The sequence below is a fragment of the Haliotis rufescens genome, unplaced genomic scaffold, assembly GCF_023055435.1.
Source record: "Haliotis rufescens isolate VD_foot unplaced genomic scaffold, xgHalRufe1.0.p SCAF_6, whole genome shotgun sequence".
Lineage (NCBI taxonomy): Eukaryota > Metazoa > Mollusca > Gastropoda > Lepetellida > Haliotidae > Haliotis > Haliotis rufescens.
In genome coordinates, this window is record NW_025964334.1 from 6,084,582 (window position 1) to 6,108,739 (window position 24,158).

A 24,158-nucleotide genomic window follows, 5' to 3' on the forward strand; every position below is an offset into this window, starting at 1 on the left:
ATTACTTGATAAATATAAGATAAGATTGTAAAACGTGCATTCATAATGCATTTAGTTATTTCCTTATCAATGTACTATCTTTATATTTAAATTTTTTTAATTCAGCCCTACATATTCTTGTTTGAAAGTCTCATTAGCATTGTGATACTTCTTCAAATAATATTCATTTTTTTTACTGTACATATTTGATCTGTTTTGTGACTAAAGTGACATTCATATATCGATACACTGCGATAAATCGAAAATAAACCTTTATACATTATTTCGCTGAAAAAGACCCAAACATTATAGACAGATCGACAGCATAATTTCTAGTCAAACTGGTGTACATGCCGGTTATGAAATCATGTGCAATGGTGTGATCAGATTCTATGATTCATTATTATAGCTTAACATTACAACAGCTTAACATTGTAACTAGACTTAAACTAACCTCAACGAACATAAGCACAAAGTTGCTACCTTTTTCATGCGTGGTCCTAACATCCACATTATCCAGAAGCAACTGTTTGTTATACACCAGACGTTCGCTATCTAAATACTTGCTCTTGGACTAACTTAATATCCGCTCTACCTATCAAGAATAATTTTACATTTTACAAAGTTTAAATGAAATGAAACATATGTTTTCTTGAACAAAAGGAGTGTTGAGGTAGACAATTGTAATGGGTGGGCGGTTTCGACAGATGTCACAAGGATAAGGTAAGGTTTTGTCAGATCTGCGACTTATGATATCTTGCTCAAAACGTTTGTTTGACTGGAAAATACGTTAAGAATAAAGCAACACAAGTTATTCGGTCTGTGAGATAAATTCCTACAATCTAGCTTCATACAATATGTTGCGTTCATTCAGGGGTGTTTTATATTTTACAGAAAAGGCATGCTGTAGAAACGTGTAATAGGGCCATTCCTGGTATCTCATGTGTAAAATACGACCCGTAAAGTAGATCTTATGTCATCTGAGGCAAAATCTGCGACACCTTGCTAAACGACTGTGTGATGTTTCCCCCTCGTTTGTCACATATAAATCGTAAAACGTGTTTTTCCAAGAGAAAACGGATTTCAAAGTGCGGATCATATTAGAAATGGGTCATTACATTTTGATGACGTTATCCCCTTATACTGATTACAATGGTTTGATATCTTTGTCGGTAGTTTAATATGCCGATCTAATTTAGCACTTTTATTTTCTAAACGGTCTTGGGTAATAGGGTGCAAGGGAAGTATTCGGCTTGGAAGTATGCACATACGCAGGTGTGATGTGTATATATATTATCAACTTGCAACAATGACTTAATATTTGTAGATTTGAATAATAACTCGATGCAATACACAGACATATATTGTGTATAATTCACGTAATACAACATATTATGTAAATATTAGCTTCACGTAGGGCAATACCGTTTGAAAAATCAACAATATTACAATAAAAATGTCGACTTTAAGATTCATATAAAACGCTTGGGATGCTGCTTTCTGATTATAGAATCTGTTTTATTGTTCCTAATTGTTTGAAGAAATAACGCCACACAAAACACAATTTCAGCGCTCATAAACAATCAGTTTGATTATAAAACATGTTCTGCTTTCCAATCACTGGTTCTATTCAAATACCAAACAAAACAATTTTACTAATGCGATTACAACCTGCCATTTCGGTCAAATATAATCAATGACAATAAAAAAAATTAAGAATAAATCCATGCCAGGATACTGCAGATAATTTTGCGAAAGAATCCATCTGAAAAATGAGATTTAACAAAATAAATGTTAATTGAGGCGAAAAAAGATCCTAATATTAAAGAAATAACATCAAAGGTTGAAATTCAAAATATGAAAATAAAAAAAAAGCATTGTTTTCGATGTTTACATACCTTCTGCTACATATTTCCTACAAAATACATCTACGCATGTTATATAGTATGTCAGTTTCTGATACTTAAAGAGAAATTGCATACAATCAGTGTTAAGATATTGAAGAGCGATATTAGGTGATTCACGATGGTGCAGAAATATTCATGCCCTTAAATCTGTCATTTATATATGTGTTCCTCTCACGTTTCTTGCATGCAAATATGAAAACAATCTTGAAAAACAGAATCCTTAACCCAGCTGGGCTCATTCTTGTCTCCTTACCACGTGTTTGTTTATCGGTCCTTGTATTATAGTTTTACATATGTAGATAGGGTATGTTCTTATTGGTTGTTTCCCCTAGTGCATATATTACCGAGCCGTTAACTCAGATTGAAAGACTAACCGTGAATGCTGCTGTAATCAACACTATGGTACTTTACAAGTTATCGGGGTGTGTTTTGTGCAAGTTATCCTGTAAATTAAATACTGGTATATAAATCATTGCAAGTGTAAAGATTTGGAATAGCCCTTACATTTATTCATTGATACCTTTGTACCTATACCTTTGATCCGCGTGCCTTTGTTTGGGATAGCAACACGTATTGTAATTTTATATTAAACTGAATGAGATACACTGGTTTACACCCTTCCATGTTGATTGTAAAAGTTGCAAATTTTGAGAAGACAAATAGCCTTTATAACACTGTATATTGTTGCAGATAAATCAGACTATATGTGGCTGAATGACTGCATTGATGTCAGTTAAATATTGTAACGGATTAAAATTTAAAAATGTAACGTACATTATAAAAGTTCTCAATCAGATTACGATAATTAACTGCCGTAAGAGATGATAGAAAGCGATTTGCGTCGGAATTAAAATATAATATTCTGTGTCCGCTGAATGGTTACATTCTACATTTGGCTTACCATACCAAATCATTCCAATGTGCCCCAGGACATTTCTTGCATGATACCAGCAATACATCATGTCAACATCAGCAAGGTGATCATTCGAAACTATTGGTTTCATAACCAGATAAAGCGCGTTCAACGATAATTGCCTGTGTCATCACCGGGAGACGAAATAACAGCATTTAACAATTACTTGGGTTAATTTAATCGATGTCTATCGACGTCTGGTAATCCTACTCCAGCCAATCATAAAGAGCATAGGTGCCATACCCGTTACCATCAGTTGGTAAGTCAATTCCAGCGCAGTCAACTACAATTGGATACTCAAATAGGTCCCATTATCATCTATTTCGTCATTTTGAAAGCCCTGTTACGAAAGTGTAATTCCTAGATGACGAAAATGCTGCAATCTGATTGGTCAGGATATGGATCCAATCTCAGTTATCAATCAAAGATGGCGAAATTACAGCTTCCGGCAATGTGGCCTGGGGTTACGCTAGAAAGATGCTACGAGGAAAGAAGTCTAAGCAAGGAATCATGAAATTAGGAAATTTTCGGCATGGCTGCATGTGGAATTTGGTAACCCGAGGGTGCAATTTCACACTTTCTACAATTTCTGCATGAGCAGACGACGGAAAGCTCTCGTGAGCACGCTGGACGCTCGAGAAGGGGCGAGAAGTGTCCCGTCTCCGAGTTGGTCACTTAACGGTGTAAGAAAGTGTGAAATTTGTGATCAAGAAGCGTGCACTTAGTGAAATGAAAAGAAGCCCGAATATGTCCAAGTTTGACGGGAACCAGGCTGTGAGCGAACGCTCTCTCGCTCGACTACATCGCAATAACTCTCTCGACGGAACTAACTCATGAGCAGTGATTTGAAGACATGCGGCCGCTCAGCGCCATCATGTTACAGGCCTTAAGGAGGAGTTGAGTTAGTCAATTCCTTGACCTGAAAAAATACGACAATCTTTTCATTTTTCTTGGCTTGGGGCTGTAGTGACTGTCTCACTATTTTTGGTTTTCTCTCAGTGTGAGTCTAGTCTACCGTAAACATTACAAGATCCAGTAGGCGATGAAAATGAACTACAGACATGTCCAGTTATTGCCTGATGAATTTTTATATTACACTCACATAATTGATTTATCATGATGGGAAACTATTGTTGACAAGACTAACATGATGGGGAAGTTGCCTTCTTTCTTTAACATACCACTTTGAGCCAATATCTGATTCCAACTGCATCAGAAATAAAATGAATAAAATATATGTGCAAATTTGATAATGATAATATTATAATTTACAGTTGATGGGATTATAGGTGTTATTTAATTATTTCGAATCAGGTTAATAATGTTTGTCTGTCAGACCGATTAATAGGTTTGGGTATTTTCGAGGAAATCGTAAGAGTCCTCGTAAGTCATTGATATGCCGTCTAATGGTAAGTCATGGATATGCAGAAAAACCCTAATTCCCCAGACAGCGTGAAGGGAGGTGAGAATGTCTTGTATGCTGATTTCTTTTAGGGGAAAACATTAGAATAAATTTCTCTTTCCATTTAACGATTTTAACAGGGGCCCCTCTTCTTTCACCTAATATCTGAAGTATGTCAACAGAAACATCGACTTAATTACAATAATTGTCCATGCTTTGTTACATGTTGTACTTTTTATTGGAAAAAAGGGTACGATGTATCCTCATCAGTTTCGGCAGGTTGAACCATTGGGAAAGAAACTTTAAAACACACATCACCGTGCAAGGAACCAAAGGATTAAACGACGAGACGCACTTACAAAGTTCTTTCGATCTATGAAACCGTAACAAAACATTTGCGATGTAAAAAGTTAACTTCAATAACATGATCCGAGGTTGTTTGGCTTTGCAAAACATTCAACTCATCAAAGAGTGTTGTTGTACAGATTCACTGTTGCAATGTGACTTAGATGCAAGATGTCAAAGATTATGAATGCAGTATTTCACCACAGGCCTTAAGCAGGATTTGCCACGTGCTCTCAAGAATGAAATGGTTGGATGGTCGTAAAAGCTAGCATTATGTGGAAGGGATTATGAGTGCGATGAGGCCATGTTTCTTTAAAGATACAACGTTAAAATTGAACAACAGAGACAGAATTTATAACCATGGAATATCCAATTTATGAGTCCATTTATTGCTATTTCAGCTGTTGTACATGACACATGTTGTTCCTGAAAGAGAAAAGAATTTCAATGTTGAAATCCATCTTACATCCCTTGTTGTGGTCGTTCGTGTGTGTATTTGTCTGAAATATTTCGATTCTATTTCTACCTACTTTCAAAGCTCCCTAACATCAAGTACACTTTTTTCATCATCTGTTCACCCCCGCGCTCTTTAAACTGTTACTGAAACGACTGCTCGTGGCATTATGTGGAATATTCGGGCGTTAGTGTTCAGGGAATAATATATGGATAATGTCATAAATTCTTAATCTACCGTCCGTGGTATTAGCCTACCATCACAAACCTCAATGCCTCTCATATACACAACTATTCAAGGACGACTATTATATTAATTAAATTATCATATTATAAAGCAGCTTTGAAGAGTATACCTCAAACCGTTTTTTGAAAACTCCAAGACTAATTTGCCAAAATTCTCATAAAATTGATGGATGCTTTCAATGATAAACCCTATTGCAAATCAAGGGATACAAGAAGGGGTTATGAAATTTGAGATATTTAGTCGTCTTTAAAGAAAAACATATCTTTTGAAATAGCAGGTGTGAATTAAATGTATATGAATGACAGGAGTGAGGTACAAAAGGTGTGCTTTCCTTCTTGCGACCCTTGGTATCTCTCCAACCTTTTCAGCAATTAGCTCCACGCCATTACTCCTCAAATCTAATCGCCCTGTATCTTGTGAATATGGCTGGAGCGACTGGTCCATGAAATGGGACTACTAGTGTTAGCCAGATGATTCCACCAAATGGCATATGCAAACAGTGACTCCTTGGTGTTATTGAACGACTTTCTGTTGTCTCGTGTCGTATAAGTATTTACCAACTTACTCTTAAACTTCTGCCTTTATATAGTACTGTACACTTTTTTCTTTGCGCCAAACTGCGAAATTTGCCTCCTCATGGAGTGAAAATTCCATGTCTCACGCTGTGAAAGAAAATAACACGGTTGGAAGTGAACAATTTTCGCCCCCTCGGGGCTCCCCTGTGAAGCCGGGCGAGAAGATATAGCCAGCAAGAAATTAGATAAGAAACCCGTTCTCAGTTCCCCGCCTGAGGCTCTAACGGAGGCGCGGTGTCAGTTACACATCTCAACGGGGTAGTATTTTGCCGGTATAAAACAGACTGGATTCGACATCAGAGCGTACCGTCACCCGGGTGCGCATTTAATTTGACAATTAATTGCTGTTTTATATTCTGTGTTTTCGCACCCGAGGTTTGACTAGTTCCCAGTTTAGAACAGCTTTTTTTTCATTGTGTTCAACTAAGCGTGTTATATCAAGGGTGACAGCCAAATTAGCCCAATAGGTAGATACGTATACAACATTTGCCCGAACAGAAGGGAGCAGTTATTGACATAATGAGACAGACATGACAGAAACCAACTCGTGAAGCTGCGTTAATTTCAGATAATAATACCTCCCTGGAAACGTGACATGTTTCTTGTGCTAAGCTGAGTAGCAGAGAAAAACCTACACAAAGACATTGAGCAATCTGCCTCTTCCTCCCTGTAATTGAAGCAGAGACCATATCTGATGGCCTGAAGCGTACACAAGATAAAAGACGTATTACAAATAGCCGGCATTAATCTGATGCCAGGTAGGGGCTATGTGTACCTGGTCACCTGGACCAAGTACAAGAAATTTAATCTTCATATCATTCTGAAAGCAGTTCCGTACATGGCTGTATAGACCGATGTATCCCTAACTATGTTGCAGTTACAGATGTCCAAACATGAGTGTGGATTCCATTTCCTTGAAATCAGAATAAGAATAATGTCTCAATATTGGCCTCTGTGAATACCGAAATTCAGGCTCCTGGAAGCATCTCAACCAATCCTAACCACATAAAGGATGTTCACTGTGCCACCACGAAGAACTAGATGAAACAACTGAAGAAGATTTACTTTATTTTTCAAGACAGATAAAAAAAACAAGCATTCAAGTCATGAACATATAAAATCCTGTCTAATGGCCTAGGAGCCACGACCATCATGTGGTCACTTGTTAACAACAAGAACATTGCACATAACGTGTTTAAAACATGGTTTTGTCGTTATTTATTTATAATTTTTATTATTACTATTATTATTTACAGATTAAAATAAAAAAATGCAGCAAAGAGGGTTTGGGTGATCCTGGCACAGTCAGGCTGGTTAGTCTCATCATCAGCTCGGCCCTTGCCCCTCTACACGCAGCCCAGACAGCGAATGGGACTTCTCACAGGAAGCGCCTGGTCAAACCCACCCAGAACTTTTCGAAGAATGTGAACACTCCCCAACACTGAAGCCTTCTGCATTACCCAGATTGTCAGAAGAGCTGTATTCCTGGTAGCAAACATAATTATTATACAACACGCCAACGTAACAAGGCCAGGGTATTTAGCCAGTGTTTTCCCCAAAACCTACTTTTTGTCCTCTTGCAGATGAACAAATGAAAATATATCGGACATAATAAGTTAACAGAACTTGATGTCGACGTAAAATGTTTTTCTCGCAGCAGATGAATAAATGCAACAAACAGAACCGTATATCGAACACCTGACGTGAGATATGGGTGAAGGTAACTCTTCCAAAAGCTGATGAATATCTATGTCTCCTTTGCTCTTCCTTCAGATGAGGTAAATACAACTGTAACATACATTGTTAAACCGTACACAACCCAAAACCATTTTCTATTCGCGATACCCACAAACGGGACAAATTCAAAACGTCTTCGGTACCCGTCGCAAATCTGTCGTACAGCTGACGTCAAGACCTCCAGCATTTTGGCGTGTTTTGACAATGGCTTGCAGGATTTCTGCGCATTAGCGGCACATGCTGTGGTTAAAGTTTGATATAATTGCATGTTATCTGTTACCAGTTTTCGACGACCTCATTGCTTTCCCTTAAGGACCTAACGTAAGGCGCATTTCCCCATGCTTGTCAATTCAACGTCAACGTATTGAATAAAATTCGTGCCAGCAACCTCGTGTCACAAATCCTTTTCACATTTCCACGAACAGGTACTGTGCCTGTCAACCTTTGGAAGATAAAAACATCTCTAATCAGCTCTCCCGCATCTATCCACCTTGCTGAGCACGTGAGAATCGACTGGGCGTTTTCGGACAGCCGATAGCGGTCATGTATTGTAATAGTGTCCAGTACAACCCCTTAAAGGGTGGTCGTTTATTGTAATCGTGTCCGCTAGGGGGCGTTGCCAACATGTCATGGCTGACAAGAAATGGGGAGATAACCCATGATTATCACGCCTGGATTTCTCGTTATTGTGCCTCCCATGATGCTGAAGGTGACCATTAAATGGCAGTCATTTTGTAATGTCTCAATTAAACATTTAGCACGTATACGTGTGTGGGACATGGTTTCATTTAGTTAAAATTAAACTCTCAATTGATGTCATAGAAATATTAAAATGTTATTAAAGGTATTGTTAATTTTGTATTCATTTTCGATGGATGGAAAAACTCAAGTTATTAAAAAACCTTAACTTCACAGATAAAATCGAATTCGCTCTATGCTTGGATCAAAGACTTGCCAATCACAATTTCAAATAAACCTCCAACGTAATATTACCAAAGTAAAATTTATATACGATGAAAATCGGGGCAAAATGTGGGCAAATTGCAAACTGACACTTACAATAACCTTCCAGATGCAAGAGTGACGCTAATCTTGATCAAGTTGTTAGTTATCCTAAATTGGCCCGAAAAAAAGGCAAGGGTATCCATGTCAAACAACCAAGATTTTTTTAATTGTTCCGCATCACTAGTTTCATCAGGCAGTGTGTCGGCGGGAAGAGAGGTTTGCCCATATCAAACATGACATTAATGAGGCCAAGGAAGAAAAAATGTCAGCTTTTCCTCAAACTGGCTTTTTCACACAAACGCGTGTCCATTTGTATTGACGTACAATCAGTATGAAACAGACAAGTTTGGCAAAACATGCCACGTCCAGCTCGCCTGGGTTGGCATACTGGGATAATTTTCTGATAATCTCCGAAGCTTGTCCCCTCTCTAGTATTGGTGTAAGCATTAATTTAACTCGTTCCTCGGCGTAACTGAGTTTGTTCTGTCAGGGCTCTCGTGCTTAACAGGTCCCACACAATAATTACTTTACTCTAATATCTTGCTCTGTATTTTAGTGTAATTTTCTTTGAGGTGATCGATGGAGCCACGAAACAGTTATTTATATGTTATTTGCATGTTTCAGTCATGAAGTATTGACGAAGGTAGTGGTAATGATCTAACATCTGAACGATAGTGAGAAGTATTTACTGCTAATACTGTGACGAAGCAAACTTAAACCAGTACAGATCATTTTTTCCGCATCTTGTCTTCTTGTAGTGTTGTTGTAGATCTGAAGACCTGAAACAACAAAAAACTATATCGCCCAATATTACCAATATGGCACGGATAAAGGTGACATTATTCTGCAAAATGGATATTGTCTAGTTCGTTCCAATTGTTCTATTGTTTTCATTGTTTGCGACGAAGTCTATGTAATGTGACGTCATATGAACGCAAATAATGGCATATTGCACAACTTGAAGATGACGTTATTCAATGCTCATGACGTCACACACGATTTTATGTGACGTCATTACAACCAAAGGGTAACTGAGGTGATGAGATGAGGAACGCCTTCTCAAGTCACGAAATTTACAACATTAATATAAAACCCGAGTGTATCCTGGTCCATCCAGGGCACCCGTCACAAACACATGCAAAAGCAAGTCAATGTGTCACTTTGAAAACATGGGAACATATGTCAAAATAGGAAAAGGCATCGGACATTAGTTAAATACATATGGAAGGACAGCCACACGGGACAGTCGCCCCAAACTCAAGTACCATAATATTTATCTTCATATCATGGTCAAGAACATAGATATCAATTTACATTGGCTTCCGTCTATGACGCACCATTCCGCAAGCTATGACGCACCATTCCCGCTAGCCAGTGGATTTATGAACATGGTGTCCACCAACAACGGTGACCATGATCTGATGGCTACCCATCTATGATGATATCCGTGAGGCATGATATCTACCATCCATCATATCCATAAACCTTCATACCAATAAGCCATCATATCAATAAACCAGTGCATCCATGGAGCATCATACTCACCAACCATTGGATCCATGAACGATCATATCCACCGACCATGATATCGACGAACAATCATGTTCACGAACCTTATAACCAAGATCCTTCATGTCTACGAACCCAAATACACCGACGATGATATAGACGAACAATCATATTTACCAACCTTATTAACCACGACCCTTCAAGTCTACCAACCAATATACACCAAAAATGATATCCACGAACAATCATATTCTCCAACCTTAATAACCTCGATCCTTCAAGTCTACCAACCAATATACACCGAACATGATATCCACGAACAATCATATTCTCCAACCTTAATAACCACGATCCTTCAAGTCTACCAACCAATATACACCGACAATAATATCGACGAACAATCACATTCACCAACCTTAATAAACACGATCCTTCAAGTCTACCAACCAATTTACACCGAAAATGATATCCACGAACAATCATATTCTCAAACCTTAATAACCACGATACTTCAAGTCTACCAACCAATATACACCGACAATAATATCGACGAACAATCACATTTACCAACCTTAATAAACACGATCCTTCGTGTCTATCAACCCATATCCACCGACCATGATACACACGAACCACCTGAAGAACATTACTAAATACATAATCAACCATGTCCACCAATGTCTAACATAATGTCGATACAGACACCTTCAACGTGATTCTAACTGTATTCCATGATAACTGCAATGTATTACATGTTACGCACCCGACATGCCCAACTACACTACATACTGTCGCACATGCATACCCTGGCCCAAGTTTCTCCTAAACAAAGAGTGCGACCAAGAAATGACACCAACATGTAACACCGGGTATCTCCACCCAATTCGTGTCTTGCAACACCCACCCAACTCCCCGGCCATGAAGACATCGACACAGAACCATTACCAGTTAGTTCTATCATGAAGACTTTCCGAGCAACACACCATCGACCTTACAGCAGATAAACCAGTATCTCTTCAAATCTGCTAGTAAAAACCATCAACCTGATTCACTCTTCCGTCAAATCTTTGAAATAACTTGAGCCAAAATAACATTAAGGTGCAATGCTCATTGGAGAAAAAAGTCTTCAACAAAATTAAATGAATGTGTGCGATACTAGACCCAAATTGGGGAGTGCGGCCCCTATGGACCCCAATGGATGTTCTTGAAGTGGCTAATCTGATAAGAGCCTTGGCGGGTTGGACGGGTCGGGGCGAGAGAGGGGCTAATTCAATTAAAGTCGTCCAGGGAAAGACGAGGGAAATTAAAGCACTTTACCGTGGCTATGGGGAGAGAGGCAGAGAAGGAAAGGGTAGGAATAACTGGCTACTGTGTGTGTATAAAGCGCAGCTCCACATTGTCTTTACCCAACACATCAAAGCTACAGTCAATTTAATAAGAATAAGCGTGCGCGTGGCGACAACTGTCGCTTGAGCAAGAGCAACGAACGTTCTCCCATTCAATAAATCAAGGTTCGTGCGCTCCAAATAGACTGATACATGAAATTTATGAAATCTTCTCGGCAATTGCCGCTCGGGTGTAAAATTGATGAAATGACGTTTTATTGCGAGTTTCAATGGCTCTATCCGTTAGACATGTCAATGCAAGCATTCGCATGGTTGACTCCGCCGAGAAACTGATGGAAATTGAAAAAGTTTGAGTGACGTTCTGACATTAGTTAACATGAATTCGGAGAAATAATACATGGTCATAGAACCCAAGGACGATGAGTAGCGACCGAAGACAGGGTCCCCTGGTCACCTCGTCTTTGGTCGGGGGCATACTCGAGGCGACGCCATCTCCACAACGCCATACATTGCGCGCGAGACACCACTAGACACGTTTTATTGCCAAGGAATAAAAATCGTGGCTCAAAGGTTGATGGCATGTTTTTATCTTTTGAAGATCCTCTTACGGGTCTCTAAAAGTATTTTATGATGTGCTTGCATTAAGTTTATAAGGGGAGTCGTAATTCAAAGGAAAATTACATGTACTTAAACTTGTAAGACGAATCCCGATTTTTTCTTTAAAACACAAAAAGAAGAAGAAAAAGCAAGAAGAAACATATTTCTGAAATCGTGAGCGTTAATCGAGCCTTTTGTCCGCAAAAAAGCATGAAAACAATGAGAACGTTTGTTCAAACTGTAGAACCACTCCAGCCAAAATTATAGAGATTAGTGTAGGACGATGCGTGCCAGATGCTGCCGAAGACGGTTATTCAATGTCATGTTCATGATTTGTGTTTTGATTCAGAGAGATTCTAATATGTATTGATCACGGTGTATATATTATTGTATTTGAGTTTCATTTCAAAATGATTCTATGAAATGTATGTATTTGTATTATGAACGATATCAATCATACGGATATATCATTTCATTTTTTTAATTTAGAAGGATTCGTATATATACGCATGCGTTGTATCGATCAGATTGATGGCTTAGTATCCCATGATTAATTCAAAGTTATACGTTAATGTCGATATACATTGTTATCGTCCACAGTGATATGGCCTAATATTCAATGATTTGTTCAAAGGAATAAGTATATGTCTATATTCAGCAATATCGATCACATTGATATGACTTAATATTCAATGATTAATTCAAAGTTATACGTAAATGTCGATATACATTGTTATCGTTCACACTTAAATGGCTTAATATTCAATGATTAATTCAAAGAAAAAAGTATGTGTCGATATTCAGAAATATCGATCACATTGATGTGACTTAATATTCAATGATTAATTTTAAGGAATACGTATCTGGCTAAAGTCAGCAATATCGATCAGATTTATTATGACTCGGTATTCAATGATTAATTCAAAGGGATACGTATCTATACGTGTCTATATTCAGCAGTATCGATTACGTGATATTTTTTAATTATGTCATGATTAATTCAAAGGAATACGTATATCTATGCTTTTAGCAATAAGGAGCACACCGACACCAGAGAGATTCGATTCATCGATATTGGTCACACTGACTTTACAAAACGAACTATGGAGACATCTGTTAGCCTGTAATTGTCATTACTGCTAATATTCGGATCCATTGGAAGGTATATTCTGACTACATAAATAACACCACAACTTATGTTCATCAACATGCTGTTGTTGTACCACACGCTGTGGACAACATAAATTTGTATAATTTACGGGTTAATTAAAAGAAATAAAAATTGATGGTGCATATTCTATTTCATGTTTATACAGTTGTTTTTAATGACAGATAACAGCTGTATCTACGGTCGGAGTACACTGGGTTTAGTGTTCAAGATGTGTCTATACAGCTGGGGGGGGGGGGGGGGGGGGGGGGGGGAGATGTTTACAGAGGTTGCAGGGGTGGTGTCTACATATCTGGGTGGATCAGGGAGACAGGTGTATGTGTAGGGCCAGGCGATGGAGACAGTTGCATAGCACTGGGGTTAGTCAGGGAGTTTTGTTTTGTCCTTGAGTATTATGTGTAAATGGAAAATGGATAGACGAGTGTAAGTGATAGCTTTACAATGTTTGTTTATATCCGATACACATGCATATGTTGATATTGAGGTGTTACAGTTCTGATGGGGGCGTGAAAGGTTACCATACATGTACAAATTAATCTCCGTCTGTGTTCATATAGTTAGTCAAAATAAGGACCATCGCCTTCGTTAAAAACATGAAAACGACAAAATTATAGATTATAATCTTATGTTAACTACAGCTTCCATCTATCATCGCTAGATGTCGCTTTATTCACGTGTATCTTAAATACCCTCTCAACCTGATGATAAATGAATGTCGACCTGCTCTTGACGACGGCAGCGTGGCCGCCACGTGCAGGTTGATGTCTTGACAGTTTTAACTTAATCTGTGGCTAAATCTATTGCCGTAACTAAATTTGCCAGCATTTTGTAATAGTCGGGCGGAATGGGAGCACGGGTTTCAAATCAGTGCTGTCGACTTGAAGCACAACAGTAGTCCCGTCATGCACGCAACTTCCGGTTGAATGGACTACTTGTCATGTGATGAGAACCATGGCCGTCTTCCATGTGGTGAAGGCAACTCCATAAAAGGGATACAAAGTGAAATGAGTGTATTCAAGACTTGACATCAGCCACAATAGTCTTATCACGATCTTGTGATACGCGGAGAGAGTGACTTTGACGAAGGTTTATTGTGTCTAACGGCGTCTTTGATTTTGTCACTTTCAGCTCTCATGAGAACTTTGAAACCATGTGTCAGTTGATTGTGTAAGCTCTTTGATGATAATAAGTATGTTTAAGAAGATGTTCAGTTGAAAACTCACGTAAACTATTTGTGTTTGAATATCTGTAACTACGTGAGATGATTCCTTTGAGATTCACTGTAAGCTGAAATGTCTGCAAACCTTTTGAGGACAATATAAGTGAGTAACTTTCGGACACTTTCAGATGGTATATACATTTAAATAATAAGTAAATATAAAACGTCAATGACAGAAAATAACCAGTCTCGATTATCTGATGAAACAGATGCAGTTGGTCGGTAAATTTCAAAAGAGCAGGGACAACTTTATGAATGGATCACTGGTAATCAGTGACACCAGGTGTTCGCGAAAAGTAGCACCACTTAAGATATATGTCCAAATGAAAAAGTCATTTTACAAACTCGTTTCCTTTTCTCATTTATATGACAAAAGCCAAGTAGTTTCGTTAACAAAGTGAACAGATATTGGGTAAGTGAGTGAGTAGAAGTTTACCCCTCATTTAGCAATATACCAACAATGTCATGGCGGGGACACCTGAAATGGGCTTCAAACATTGTATCCATGTTGGGAATCGAACCTGGGTCTTCGGCCTGATGAGCGAACGCTTTAACCGCTAGACTACCCGACCGCACCTACTGATATTGAATACAGAAACCGAAATGACATTCTTTGTAACTGCCCGATGCGTGCAGTGTGTGTGTGTGTGCGTGTGCGTGTGCGTGTGCGTGTGTGTGTGTGTGCGTTTGCGTGTGCGTGTGTGTGGTGTGTATGTATGTTTGCGTATGTGTGTGTGTTTTTCTACGTATGTATGTATGTATGTATGTATGTATGTATGTATGTATGTATGTTGTATGTATGTGTTTATGTAAGTGCGCATGTGTGTGCATGTATGTATGTGTGTGTGCCTGTGTGTGTATGTGTGTATGTATGTGTGTGAATGTGTGTGTGTATGCGTGTGTGTGTGTATGTGTGTGTGTCTGTTTCTCTGTGTGTGTATTTATGTGTGTGTGTTTGTGTTTGTATTTATGTGTTTGTGTTTGTGTTTGTGTGTGTGTTAACATCACACTCAGGAATATTCCCGCTGTGCTGGCGAACTGTAAATGATTGAGTCTGAACCAGACAATCCCGTGATTGATATTATGAGCAACGATCTACGCCGCCAGGGAAAGCTGACACGCCGTCAACCAAATCACCTACTACCTCATCCATTTAGTCGCCCGTTACGACCTTGTGACCAATTCTAACCCGGAATACCCACAGAAACCCGTCACTGGTGATCTCTCATGGTTCCTTTCATACTCGTGTTATTCACGCAGGTTCCACAAAGTATTTTTGACTATTTCGATATAGGGGCATGGTATAGCCCAGTGGTCTATGTCGCCGCAATTCCCTTTGGGCACACCAGAAATGTATAATTGTGGGTTCGAATCCCGGTTTGTCCCGCCTGCGCTTCTAGGTTTGTCAGCACTCTACCAGTGCTCAGACATTGGCTTCACACACACTACTCACGCGGAGAATCGAATCAAAATCAGCGTGACGTCAAACGCAAGGTTACCCCGCCCAGAATAAACAGTTTTTCTACTTTTCATTACTTTGTTTGTGAAAGATTTTATATGACATTGTTTCAACCTCTACAATTTCTGATGACAGACCCCCCCACCCCCCAAAAACAAACAAACAAACAAAACAAACAACAACAACCCCAAAACAAGCCAAAAAAACAAAGAAACAAAAAACAAAGAAACAAAAAAACCCCAAAAAAACAAAACAACAACAACCAAACAATGGGCAACTCAGGATTCAAACTCGTGGCTAAATGTCGAAAGTCCTGCTCGAAAGTTCGAAGGGGACACGTAAGTAAACATCTATGTCCCGAACTCGAGATGATATTTTCCAACCGGTTAGGGAAGGAACAATTAATGCCTTCCTGGAGTTGTTTTATTACTAGTAAATAAGGGAAAATAATTTTCACGAGGACAGGCAGGACATGCAGAGATACAAATTCCTTAATGTACGGATGGGATATATATCGTTTACTCATCATAAGATCTTATGTTATATTGACACTTTTGAAAATCAATATTTAATATTGTCCCTCTGCATATCCCTTACGAGCAGTGAATACTTCGGGGAATAAGGGTTGTAAAATGATCCCTCTTATCTGTATGTACCATCATCTTACTGCCTTCCACACCCTACAGTTCTCAACCATTCTGCCAAGTCTTTCCCATCAATAAGCCATAAGGTTATTGTTAACTGATGAGCGAAGGGAAGGTCCCCTCTGTCCAGATATACAGTGGGGGCGGTCGGGTAGCCTAGTGGTTAAAGCGTTCGCTCGTCACGCCGAAGACCTGGGTTCGATTCCCGACATGGGTACAATATGTGAAACCCATTTCTGGTGCCCCCCGCCGTGATATTGCTGGAATATTGCTAAAAGCGGCGTAAAACCATACTCACTCACTCACTCCAGATATACAGTGCCTAGCTCAATATTGTTCCTGAATGAGTAGACTTGCTGTGGCTTTAAACATTTTTTGAACAATGTAGCAAATTTTGAGATGTAAACAGCAAATGCAATTCACTATGATGTCATCTTAATTATCAGTTTATCCTGCTTATTTGGGCGATACTATAAAAAACTTATTTCAAAGTTTCTTTTGAGCTAGCATGAATATTATATAATACTTAAAAGGTCTGTGTTCAAATTTCCCAGGGGGCAAGGGTGGCCCAGTCGTCTAAGGCGCCGCAATTCGCTGTGCTGTGAGTTTCTTCCTTTGGACACGCCAGAAACCTATGATTGTGGGTCCGAATCCAGGTTCGACCCGATTATGTTTCTAGGTTTGTCAGCACCATACCCGTGCTCGTGGGTTTGAGCAAAGTGGTAGACGTCTAAGACTTCAGGCTTTCCTCCCACGTTCACCTGACACGTCGTGATGTGACTGGGATACTGTTAAAAGCAGCGATAAACCTAACTCACTCACTCATATGTCCCATAGGTCCCGCTTTTTATCTCTTAAATGAGTCGTCTAAGGCGCCGCAATTCGCTGTGCTGTGAGTTTCTTCCTTTGGACACGCCAGAAACCTATGATTGTGGGTTCGAATCCCGGTTCGCCCCGATTATTTTTCTAGGTTTGTCAGCACCATACCCGTGCTCGTGGGTTTCACCGAAGTGGTAAACGTCTGAGACCTGCATCACTTCCGGCTTTCCTCCCACATTAAGCTGACACGCCGCGATATACAGTCAAGTCCCGTTAATCCGACATCGATGGTTGCATATGATTGCGTCGGATTAACGAGTATGTCGGATAAACGAAATTTAGTAGTATCAACGTTCGTGATCGAAAATCGGACAACTACACGATAGATAAGGATTCAAACACGTTATAAAAAATATAAAATATATATTCATATTGTTATGTTAAATTGTTGGCGGAATATGTTTTCTAATCATTCAACCTCTAAAGGAACTGGAATACTGTTAAAAGCGGCGTTAAACCCAACTCACTCACTCACTCACTCACTTAAATGAGGGTAGTGCTCAGTTCCGGAGCAGAACTCCAAAACCGTTGAATATTTTGATGATTTGGGAGTTTCCTTTTTGTAAGTTTTCATCACGAAAAGTTGGATTTTAATGAAAATTAATTTTAATGAACTCCCAAACCATTAACAGTTTCTAGATGAAACTTGCTATAGCGATCAGTCTAGTGGTTAACTGTTGCCCTCTCATGCTTTGGGATATTTTGTTAATTTTTCTATATTTTTGTTTTCATGACAAGTATGACTTGAACTCAAAATGAGGGGAGTGCTCGTTTCCGCAGCAAAACTTCAAAACCTTTGGGATATTGAAAACTATTGAACAGCATTATTGTTTTCTTCACTGAACTGAAGGCCTCCATTGGCAATGAAATTAAGGTAGGGTATAAGTAGCCAAACTCCATTTCCAAATTGCCAGGGATATGTCATCTCCTGACGACTCTTGTTTTGCCTCATTCGTGACCAAATCGTGTTATTCCGGGACAAGCCAAATAGCGACTCGTGCCCCTCTCGTGGCCATTTTTGCGACCGGGTTCCGTCTGAGCGCAAACGCGCATACCTAAAACAATTGTCAACTCGTTGCGTAATGGTTCACACATTTTCCCCATATATTATATATATTTCAGATGCAATTTAAAGCACATCGGGACGTGCGGAATTATACAGTATGATTGAACACATTTAACTGTTTCTTTGGTATATTTTTAGATGCAAGACATATGTGAATTCAAAAATTATTCCTGAGGGATTCTTTGACGAAGAACTTGAAATCATACGCGCATTCTGATTGGTTTGTCGTATTTTCGCACATAACATTGATCGATGGGGGACGAGTCTTCTTGCAGGTTACGGAAAGGGGCGGGTTGTGACGAATGGTTTTGCTTGTGTATAATGCCCCAAGAAGACATTATTCTGACATACTTGATGTACTGAATTGGTTGTACAATATTGATAATGATATGTTAGTATGTGAAAAAGTTAATATGTTCATAGGTCTCTACATGGAATGCATAGTATAGAGGACTAGTTCATGTTATGGTTAGTAATTTAATTTTAATTATGATGTTACTCTCATAATGATACCCTCAGATTTTTACAAACAAGACTTTGATAATTATTTCATATGAGTGAGGTGAGGTGAAATGGGGTTTAACGTATCGTCCAAGATTATTGCACTTATAAAGCGACGTGCATGCACGTGTGTGTATGTGGCTGCTTGTACTAGTCCGGACTGATGCCGATTTATAGTGCTAGCCCACTGCGATACCATGCCGCAGTTTAACATGAATACCCCACTCAGACACAGTATACTGACTCCGAGCCGACCAGTCCTTGTCCTTGTTTTAGCCCCTTAATGCCCAGCGTCAGACAGGGTACCATCTTTTAACGTCTTTTGGTATGACGCGGCCAGGGATCGAACCCCGGACCTTCCGCTCTCCGGGCGGACGCTCTATCACTAGACCACTGAGGCGGTCTATTTCATATTAAACATAGAGTGAGGTGTGGAGTTTATTGAGATTATTTCTTACATTGGCATTTGTTATACAGATTTTTAATTCTGTAGGATATTACAACATGCACAAATATAAATTATTTATATTGTATTATTACATCTGTATTAATTAAAAAGGGTTATACATATTTGATGAAGTGAAAATATAATTTTTTGCCCATACACTGCATGCTTATACGTAAGCTTTCAATTCGTTTCAATATACCGTATCTGCCAGTCCAGCTAGAGCCATCTATCTGGTGGCGATAATCACCAGCTGCCATCCACCCATTTGCCGTTCTCTCGACAGTGGAATGCCCTCCTGCTGTGTTCAAAGAAAACCAGCCTGTTCACTTTGGAGCCAAACGTTTACCCTCTTCCCTAAGGTATGAATATGACATGTTCAGATGTTTGTTTAACGTAACCTTCATAGTCCCAGTACCTGTTAATCTGGATTACGTAAATACCGGATTGGCAAGGTTCGCTTATATATTCCATCACATGGCAAGTGTTGGTGTAGGAACAGGTAATTCATCATCCAAAAATGGCTCCCACAGGAGATATCGCTTGGATTAGATCAAGCGATATCTACACTGTAGATATCGCTGCAATGAAATTACATCACATTGCTTTGCAGACCATTGTGACGTCACTGGTTACCATGACGTCACAATCAAATGACATCACTAATGGCTCTGCTACTGAAGCTGTTAGCAGTATTTTTTACACTGAAGACACTGCTAATTACTGTCTATAAAATGAAAAAGTTGGAAGAATGATGTTGTATGATAAATAAAATCTCACCCGAGTGTCTTTTGATATCAAATATATCAAAACCCGTTGATAAAAGTGGCAAAAATCCTCGGCAAGCCTCGGAATTTTGCCACTTTTATCAACTCGGGTTGATATATTTGATATCAAAAGACACTCGGGTGAGATTCTCTATGTACCAGCAATAGAATTATCGCGTGTCAACACTGTTTTCCTTTCTCGTGATTATTAGACTGATTTGATCATTTTGCCGGATAGCATTCTAGATATCATCCCCCGCTAGCTAAACTTGCAACATACATACATTCACTTAGTACGCGCAACAAGTCAGTCGTATACTCTATCAATACGGTTACTCACACATAATTCCCTAATGTAACTACATGTCTATTGCCGATGTATTCAACTGATGCTATAATGAATTTCACATATATTGTATTTTGTATATATTAACTTTCAACCCAACATTTTCTGGCAATAAGCGATACGTTATCGAATATATGTTTGTCAACGGTTGACGTGTTGCGTTATATGGATGATTAAGCGCAGTAAATATTCCTTCACTGATGAATAAGTATTTATTTATCTGTAACATCACTGAATTCGTAATTGTGTGCAACACGACACATTACGGTTGTAGTAATTCTAGCTAGAATTATAACGATTATCATGAATATTAATATAAAATTGCCTATAAAATTGCTAAAAAGGTTCAACGCTTTCCTAATTATATACTGTTAGACCTTTGGGTAACACGTTTGCTTAGAACTGTTAACATGAAAAGTCAAGGAACTGTTAAAGCATGATCTGGCAACAGCTGACGGCGGATGAAGTTACAATGAGCGTGTGTCGCCAAGCAGATAAAGGTTGCAACGTGTTAGTTAAGGTTACACGGCTATCAGGTTGTGACTGTTTTAACTCCTATTATTTAACTCCTATTATCATTGCATTACAATAAAATGTACTGAAAGTTGATCACTTAGTGTCAAGGAACATCAAGATGACTAATAACGCTGACTGATGTTTCGCGGAGGTTGATACTGAAATTATACTTACACGCTAGTCGGTGGGGAAGCCTAGTGGTTAAAAAATCTCTCTCTCTCTCTCGCTCTCTCTCTCTCTCTCTCTCTCTCTCTCTCTCTCTCTCTCTCTCTCTCTCTCTCTCTCTCTCTCTATCTCGCTATATATATATATGCATGTATTGTGTGCATGCACTGTATGGATATATGCATGTATTGTGTGCATGCACTGTATGGATATATGCATGTATTGTGTGCGTGTACTGTATGGATATATGCATGTATTGTGTGCATTTACTGTATGGATATATGCATGTACTGTATGGATATATGCATGTATTGTGTGCATGCACTGTATGGATATATGCATGTATTGTGTGCATGTACTGTATGGATATATGCATGTATTGTGTGCATGTACTGTATGGATATATGCATGTATTGTGTGCATGTACTGTATGGATATATGCATGTATTGTGTGCATGTACTGTATGGATATATGCATGTATTGTGTGCATGTACTGTATGGATATATGCATGTATTGTGTGCATGTACTGTATGGATATATGCATGTATTGTGCCTTTGCATGTATTGTGTGCATGTACTGTATGGATATATGCATGTATTGTGTGCATGTACTGTATGGATATATGCATGTATTGTGTGCATGCACTGTATGGATATATGCATATATTGTGTACATGTACTGTATGGATATATGCATGTATTGTGTACATGTACTGTATGGATATATGCATGTATTGGGTGCATGTACTGTATGGATATATGCATGTATTGTGTGCATGCACTGTATGGATATATGCATGTATTGTGTGCATGTACTGTATGGATATATGCATGTATTGTGTGCATGTACTGTATGGATATATGCATGTATTGTGTGCATGTACTGTATGGATATATGCATGTATTGTGCCTTTGCATGTATTGTGTGCATGTACTGTATGGATATATGCATGTATTGTGTGCATGTACTGTATGGATATATGCATGTATTGTGTGCATGTACTGTATGGATATATGCATGTATTGGGTGCATGCACTGTATGGATATATGCATGTATTGTGTGCATGTACTGTATAGATATATGCATGTATTGTGTGCATGCACTGTATGGATATATGCATGTATTGTGTGCATGTACTGTATGGATATATGCATGTATTGTGTGCATGTACTGTATGGATATATGCATGTATTGTGCCTTTGCATGTATTGTGTGCAGTAAAAAATGACCACTGAGGAGCGATGGGACGGCAGTTCTTTCCTTCGCGAGTTGCGAGCAGGTTATCATCTACCACCATGCTTTAAGTCATTATTTGATAATATTTGTACATGTATTTGAATGTGTTGTTGACTGCTATTACAATTACAATTCTTTAACAACACATTTTGAGGGAAAAGGGAAAGTTTTCCCCGAGGTACGATACAAGGAAACCTGCAAGTCTTTGACGAGCTGTTCTCCTTGTATCCGACCGAGTAATCTAAAAACGTTTATAGTTATAAATGTTACAAACACATTGACAGTTATTGACAGTTAATGACAGTTATTGACAGAATGTCTCAGTTCTCATCAACCGATAGACATTAGTTGCATCAATACGGAAAACGCATTGCTATTGCAGAATTTCACATACTTAACAACATTTGAATGGATTTCGGATCCATCAAACGTCTGAGTTTGCGCATTTTAATTGAAACTTAAGATGCGGAAATCGAAGAGGGTGATGCCACTGCATAAAGGTGAAAGATGCATTAGCACCATATATTGAGTGAGTGAGTGAGTGAGTGAGTGAGTGAGTGAGTGAGTGAGTGAGTGAGTATGGTTTTACGCCGCTTTTAGCAATATTCCAGCAATATCACGGCGGGGGACACCAGAAATGGGCTTCACACATTGTACCCATGTCGGGAATCGAACCCGGGTCTTCGGCGTGACGAACGATCGCTTGAACCACTAGGCTACCGACCGCCCCGCACCATATATTGACCACCGAGCGAGCCGAAATCTAACTAATATGAACTAGCTAGTGTTGTAATTATGTCCTATGCCACAACGTGGTCCATAACGATCACTGGTAATACATTAAGTGCATCTTTATTATTTATCAAAAAGATGCATTAACCATACAAATACAATGACACCTGTGAGCCCCATCATAGCGGGTTCCATTGTATTCCACCAATTGAACTGGATAATATGCAATAATATTTTTACACCCAGAGCATAGCATATATAATTGTAAAAGTGAGTGAGTATGGTTTTATGCCGCTTTTAGCAATATTCAAGCAATATCACGAAGGGGGACACCAGAATTGGGCTTCACACATTGTGCCCATTTGAGGAATCGAACCCGGTTCTTCGGCGTGACGAACTAACATTTTAATAATTAGGCTCCCCAACCGTCTGTTTATATAATTATAATAAAACGATGGAATGAATTAATTCAATGTTTTTATTTATTATAATTAACATAACCTCGATAGAATTTAGGGATTAATTCTGATATGAAATGGACTATTTTCCGAGAGGAAGTGACACCTACGGAATATTACCGTCAGAAGACATACGCACGAGATGGTGATTCATCGCCGGTTGCACGCGGACAATACCATAGATGACTCTCTGAACTTGTCGCGACCACGATGTTGGAAAATCTGTTGTTCCAACCTCCAAAAACACACTTTATTTTACTCCAATATTATATTCCTAACAGCTCATTTTGGCCAGAGACTGCAAAGCCTGGTTTCAAGCTGGTAAACGTGCTCGTTCTGTGTTAAATATTAGAAAGGTATTTTAAAGCAATACACTTTACTTTCCTTAAATAAAAACGGCAAAAATATTTCAATAATGATTTGAAATCTCCATTTACAATCACCCGTGAAGATCCGGGGTAGAATAGGTCTTCTGCAACCCATACTTGCCGTAAAAGGCGACTATGCTTGTCGTAAAAGGCGACTAACGGGATCGGGT